At 40.5% G+C, this 7,445-nt stretch overlaps 1 protein-coding gene across 3 annotated transcripts in view; it reads right to left on the reverse strand.

The window, feature by feature from the left end:
* Nucleotides 1-7,445, reverse strand: part of PAG1 (phosphoprotein membrane anchor with glycosphingolipid microdomains 1) — a 146,095-nt gene that overhangs the window by 72,697 nt on the left and 65,953 nt on the right. The window contains exon 3 of one of the 3 annotated variants that reach the window (XM_032422019.1): nucleotides 1,705-1,795. The exons of the other annotated variants lie outside the window; for them this stretch is intronic. The gene's annotated coding sequence lies outside the window, so the exon portion shown is untranslated. The remainder of the gene's footprint in view (nucleotides 1-1,704; nucleotides 1,796-7,445) is intronic. 3 annotated transcript variants of the gene reach the window in all.

Below are 7,445 nucleotides of genomic sequence, written 5' to 3' on the forward strand. Positions count from 1 at the left end.
AACCCACCACCTGAGGACAGCGGCAGAGAGGGGAACCAGGCTGACCCAAGCCAAAGAATGTCTGGGGCGACCAGAACAAAAACAGGCAAGGAAAGATCTTTCCCCTACAGGTTTCAAAGGGAGCGTGAACCTGCCAACACGTTGATTTGGAATTCTAGCCTCCAGAAATGTGAGATGATAAATTTTTGTGGTTCTAAGTCTCCCAAATTGTAGCACTTTGTTATAGCAGCTACAGGAAATTAATATCGTGGGTAAAGTACGACCTCTTCGGCTCTCACCTAGCACCTTCCCTGCAGGGGCTCACTGCCCTCAGGATCTTCCTCCCCAACTTTCCTGGGAACAACACCTTACTGCCAGATGTGCTCATGTCCAAAGGCTCCAGGATGCTTCCTACCTCCTTGCTTCTGAACACCCTGGTCCCTCGACCCACCCCCCTTCCCCATGCTTGCACGCACTGCACGCGTGCCTTCGCTGACCTCCCAGAGCCACCTCCTTCAGGAGCTGTTTGGGACATCCTGTTTCCCCGCCAGGCTCCCCAGGCATAAATGACTATCCTGGGAGTACCTCCTGTGCTGTATTTAGAGGATTCTGACGTTATTTTGTACCTACTTGTTTATACACCTCCATCCCTCTCTTCTATGCTGTGAGCTCCTTGAGGGTAGACCCATTACCTTAGCAAAGTCCCCACACAGAGAATGTCCAAAATGGGATTTTTCTGGGTAAACAGTGCACACTGCCATGAACTCTAAGCAATGTGTCCTAGACTTTATCCTGTTAAACATGTCTTGTGTAAAGAAGTGGAGTAGAGTAGGTCAGGGCTGCTGACTCTACATGGTTGATGCACACAACTGAAAAGGGCTGAGGAGTCCTCTTCCATATACTGACTACGTGACTGCTTTCTAGCTTGTTACTATTTTTGATGAGATGCATTCTTCTAATCAGTCACACTTAGAAACTTCAGCTGATGCTTCCTTCATTAGAGTGGTTCATTAGAGACAGAAAGTAGATCAGTGGTTGTCTAGGGCTGGGGGGAGTGTGGAAGATGGGGAGATTGTATGACAGCTAAGGAATGAGGAGTTTCCTTTCAGAGTTATACGAATGCTCTAAAGTTGATTAGGATAATGGTTACAAAACCCCGAACATACTGAAAGCCACTGAACCATATAGTTTAAACAAGTGAATTGTAGGACATGTGAATTTTAACTCAATAAAGCGGTTAAAAAAAAAAAAAAAGCATGATATAGTTAATTCAATCCAGTCCATAAGAATTGCCATTAAAACAAGTCAACTCTTTAGTTGCCAAACATTCACATAGATTAAAATAAATAAATAAATAAATCCTCTGCACTGATGAAAAAGAAAACAAACAAAAACCATATCCTGTAATGTTTGCAGCATCCTACAGAAGACATGACGGCCACCAGGCCATTTCACATCAGGCCCGTGTACTCCGCGGACTCGGACCATCCTATGGCCGAGATGTAGCAACTTAATTAGACCTCAGAACTTTTCCTTTGTCTTCAAGCATCCAATTCTCTCTTCTTTCTCTCTGTGCCATAGTAGAGATGTATTTAGTTCAATAAATACAAGAGCAAGGAGGGAACTAAGATAAAATGATAAATGATAGCCAAGAAGGGGAATTACAAAAATCTACCAAGCTGTAGATAGTGGAGGGAAAATCAGTTATATGGTGAATCCAATTACCTCTGGGGTAAGTCAAGACAGGAACATTTGTCACAGCGTCAGGCAAAAGACACGGTATCTTTAACACTTGCCACACCGTTCAAGAAGTTTCCTGAATAAACAAGGCAAAGAATGACAGGAAGTAGACAACATGGGGCTTACTCATACACTGTTTGTATTCACCACCTAGAATGCAAATGCCTGTCACATTTCCCCAGTGAGATTTCAAGCCCCTTGAAGACAGAGAAGGTAGCTAATGGGTGCTCTCTGCCCCCACCATTCCACACCCAGAGCATTCAGCCAAGAGTTAGCAAGTGCTTATAGGGCACAGGATACAGTCATCTCAGAATCTCATTGTACCGAAGAGATTTTTTTTTTCCTTTTTAAAAGTAACAGTGTTTTGGAGCAAACATGATTTATCACATGGAACAACAAAGCCTATGTAATAAATGATTCCATAATGGATTGTTACCATTCTCTGAAGCCCCATGTCTAAGGATTTTATTTTGGAGAAATGTACACTCTAAAAAAAGCCTTCAAAATCAATAGGCTGTTGGCTCATGAACATATTTGAGCATGACTCAATGAGCAGGATTCCACTGGATCCACCCAGATTGACACATAGTACAAGTCCAGGTTTGAAAACTGACTTAGAACTCTATCTATTTTAGAGGTAGCTTTTCATGTAACCACAAAGATGCTAATCATAGAAAGGGAGGGAGTCATTTGCTCTGTAACATGTCCTTATATAGGTCATACACTCCAAAAATGAGACTCTTAGCAACTGAAATCTGATGATGATCTGTCACCAAGTTCAATACATATTTGGAAAGCATACAATTACATGTAATTAGCTAAGGTAAGTTATGGAGAGAACCATGCAAATATATGAAAAAACTTCTCAGAGTTCAATGTGCTAGGATGCAATCAAGAAAACAACAACAACAACAACAAACCATCTCTCACACACATTCACAGAGAAATACTCTGTGCCACTTCTGAAGGCTCCTTAGCTAAGGAGGGAGCTCCTCAATTCCTAGGACTACCCAGCCCTCTGTCACCTCCTCTCCAAACAAGCCCACCTTCCCCTGCCTGTGCCATCCCACAATATTCTACCCCCTTCCTCCTGACCGCTTAGCGCCAAGTCCTGAAGGTCCTTCTTTGTATGGCACACGTACTCTTTCCCTTCCGTCCTTTGATTCTGCTCAGTTCCTTTGGCATCAAGTATTACCTGTCCTCTATTAGGAGTGAATCCATTCTCTACAACACAGTTCAAGCAGATAACACTGCTGGGTCTTTCCTGGAGCTTTCTACCTCTCCACTCACTCCATGAGGGGAAGGGGCAGTGACTTCTCTAAGGGGTGATTGGAGGAAGCACGAATGAGGTACCCCAGGCTCAGCAACCCCCTTCTTCCTCTAGGGAGTGGGGCTGCCCTCTGGGTAGATGTGGTTTCCTCTGATCTTCATGCCAGAGTGTGAGCGGCTCCTTTGGGCCCACAGAGAGGCCTGTTGGGGTTCGGGATCAACAGATAAACCCTGCACTCCAACCTGACCTTTACTAGTAATAAAGGTGATATTTAAGTCTTAGCTGCCAATGATTTTATCCTATCTCTTAATTTTTTTTTTTTTTTTTCAGAACTTGGGAGGGTCTGACAGGTGTCACTATTGTGGTTTTTACCGAAGGCTCCAGCATCATTCATATATGTAAGTATACATACTGATTAGATAGCTTAAAAAATTGATGTGAGATTGTGTCCCATATCGCTGCCTGGACATAATTTTGGGTCGTGTCTCATAAGTCTTTGGCTTCACCACAATGCCCAATGTACAGTAAAAATATGCTCAGATGGGTTCAATCATGAATACATCATCCAATTAAGGATATAGAGAAGATTAAAAACAAAACCTAGGACTACAATACTTGTGAGTCCAGCTAATGCTTAGGACTTTATTAATGCATTTTTGGTATCACTTAGCAGTGTTAAGCATAAAGTTAATATAAGCACGGTGAATATAAAATTAATATATGCTAAATACTGTGATCCTACAGAGTAAATTTAACTGCACACTGAGCAAGAAGAAAGAATAAAAGATAAGGTGTATACTGATTTTCTTCATCAAAACCCGTAAGATCTCATTTCAACAAAACCCTGTCATTGAATTTACAGCACATCTAAGAGTAAATTTTATGTGATATATATCCAAATCTAATTTCTAAAACAGTAATGGTAATCCATCATAAGCCAAATTTTCATTGACCTACACCTTACACCTTAATGTTATACATTACATTATCTCACTCTTACGTAAAAAGCCTCGCATATACACAAAAAGCTACCAATGTGCCATGTTTTTTGGGAAATAATGATTTGGTTGTCTAAGGGTATGTTTTGAGTGTCCCTCCATGAAAAAACAAAAGCAAATTAAATACATAAGTGATTACAATTATGTCAAAATAAACACAGTATTTCAATAAAACTTTAGAGGTCAATTAATGTGATAAATTACTAATTTCTCTTCAATTTTATTTTTGGCACAGGATCTATTTTTTTTTTTTTTTTTACTGAAATATGCTTTTATGGAATGCTAACTGGATGCTAGAACTAAAAACATACGGTACTAAGAAGCAGTCTTGAAACACAATAATAATGCTGATAATGACTACTTACAGAAAACGCTGTCCAGTTTTCAAAGACATGTCACACATTTTTCCTTTGACTCTCACAGTATCCCCTCAAACAACAGAGTAAATATCATCATACCCGCTTTACAAACGGGGAAACTGAGGTTCAGAGAGGTTTGGTGATATTCCTAAGGACTGGCAGGGTTGGTACTCCATTTCAGATTGCTGACCCCCATTTGGAGATTCAATAGTTATTGAGCACCTATTGTGTAATAAACCCCACATTGATGCTGGGTTAGAGATGGTCCCTGGCCTCTCCCCCGGTCATCCTAATTGACACGGGACCAGTCATCAACATGCATATGGCACGTTCAATGTACTATTTTAATTTTATATACGGATAAAAACAAAAATTAGTTTGCAAATATTTTTCCTGTAAGAGCAAAGCTAGGGAAGACTGCTTTAAAATTAATATAACTTAATCATTTACTTTAGAAAATTAAAAACATGTTTCATTGTTACTCCTCAATGCTCAAATTCAAATGATAGTGTTTCAATTAAAATTGAGACTCCAAATTAAAAATATCCTTTGGCATTTTTAAATGAAGCATTTAATCTTCTATCAAATGACTGAGAATTTAATCACATAAATTAGTCTACCTCATTCATGTACCAAAATGTCAAAACGTATCTAATGATACAAACTTAGATTTACACAGTCACAGTGATGAGAATGTCGCTGGAGAAGACCCTTTCTGAAGCTCAGGTCTGGGGCTTTACATATCTAAAATCACAGACAGGGGCCAGCACCACTCTGTAGCTCTCAAGCCACAATTTCAATGGGAGGTTGCCTCTTCATGAGGGCAGTTGTCATAAAATGTCAAAATATGAGAAAGAAGACCCATGGTTCATCCTGAAAGGAAAAGGAATAGCACCCCTGTTGCTTTTTATCTATCTTTGCCCATAAATTAATCAATGAGTCGTAAATCCATTTGGATTTCAGGCAGGTTTCCTTCCAGGCAGCAATAAAGACAAGCAATCATGATGTAGAGAAACCCAACGAAGCAATGGAAAAAGAAAAGTAGGTGACTGAGTCAATCAGCCAGTGAGGTGACCCCACAATCATAGCCTCAATCTTGCTGAGAAGCTGGCAGAACACAGTAGAACATGTGCTCATTACAAAGGAAACATAAACCCCCACCTCGACCCTCCAGGGGTTATCAATCTTCTGGAATTGAACAAGTAGAGAGGGGCGCCAAAGTGTGTTTTATGGGTCCATCCCCTTCTACCACCTTCTTCCTCTAGAGGATTGTAACTCTATATTTGCCTTATACCTTTCTTGTCTTGAGACAAAGTCCATCTATGTTTTAAAAAAACTCTTAATAAATGCAGCATTCTATCTTAGGTAGTGCATATTTCCCTGTCCATCTGTAAACTGTCTCTGATAATGTCTGAATGCCGGGGTAGATCACTGTGATGCCAACATTATTACAAGCCCACGTTAAGTATCCTGCACAGCACCTGAGGGCATGGCTTTCTTCTGTAAAATGAACATGCCGCACTAGAGTCCCTGTTAGATGTGATAAGACGAAAGGAAAAATGAGAACACACAGAAGTCCAAATTTATATACATCACTGTCAGCTGCCCTTTAAAGACTACTTAAGCTTTTCTAGACCAGGAGGTCCCAAATTGTCACATAAATTGCTATAGCATGATACATCTATTTACGTATTTCTCTATTTGTGTTGGATTAATTAAAAATCTAAATCTTCTCTTCAACCTTCCCACCTTCTTTGGCTTATTGTACCTATACCAGATTTTGGCAACCCAGAAAAAGAGGACTCATTTACAAAATAATTTCATTGCAAGAGTTCCTCTTCAAACCTGTCATTAGGAACACGGAATGCACGTTTTCATTAGAATGAGCAAATGAAGGTTATTACACGCTTAAGACAATCATAATTTTTATAAAGTTAAGCAACTTTGTGGAAAATAAAGAAACCAGTGAACATTAAAACCCTACTTATTGTATTCTGAAGTTTCCTTTGGTCTCTAATTTTATAGAAATATCTACAAAGTTGCCATTAGCAAAGAAACACCATAATGACCATTTTCAGTTATTATATCAGATATGCATTTCTGTGTTTCAAAATAGCCTGCATAAGCCATTTTTATTTTATTTTATTTTAAAAAAGATTTTATTTATTCATTTAACAGAGAGCACAAGCAGGGTGAGCAGCAGGCAGAGGGAGAGGGAGAAGCAGACTCCCCGCAGAGCAGGAAGCCCGATGCAGGGCTCGATCCCAGGACCCTGGGATCATGACCTGAGCCGAAGGCAGTTGCTTAACCCACTGAGCCACCCAGGAGCCCTTGCATACATCATTTAAAAAACTATAAAATATTATCTATTTTTATATCCTTAGTCACGTCCTCATTGTTGAGGCAAGTTATCTCCCACGTCTTCATTTAAAAAAAAAAAAAGTGCTGTTATGAATATCTGCATGACTTTTGCACATTTTTCTCAATGACATGGAGTCATGATCTTATATGATGGAAAATACAGCCCCAGAGAAGACCCATTTATTTATAAGATTGAGACTGCTCTTCCTTCCCTCAGCTAACTAGAGCACCTGTGAGTGACAAGGCCGACATGAGAAACCCGAACAGAGATGATCTAGAATTAACAAGGGCAATGCCTCAAATACAGTTGTGGATGTTCTTACCCTTCTTGTCGTCACTGTAACATCAACAACCACTACCACCACAATATCCTAAGCATCTATCACCTGCCAGGGGGCTCTGCAAACACCATTCCTATCCTTTGCAACTTTCATCAAGCAGGGATTCATCTTCCCATTTCAAGTATGAAGAAGAGTTAAGGGGCTCATCTGAGGCGACACAATCCCTATCGGCACCACACTTAGAACAGAAGCCTCTCTTTGTTCTGCCCCAAACTGCCTTGTTCTTAGAGAAAGATCACTGAAAAGGACTATCGACTTGCTCAAACCTATTCACTAAAGACTTGAAAGTCATTTTTATGTGAGACCGTGTAGGGAGACTCTGTGTGCTGCCCTGCAGCTTTGGCGGGAGGTCCCGGGGATGCCGCCGCCGCCACCGCCACCGCCACCACCAGCACCA

This window comes from Phoca vitulina, unplaced genomic scaffold (assembly GCF_004348235.1).
Source record: "Phoca vitulina isolate PV1807 unplaced genomic scaffold, GSC_HSeal_1.0 scaffold25, whole genome shotgun sequence".
Classification (NCBI taxonomy): Eukaryota; Metazoa; Chordata; class Mammalia; order Carnivora; family Phocidae; genus Phoca; species Phoca vitulina.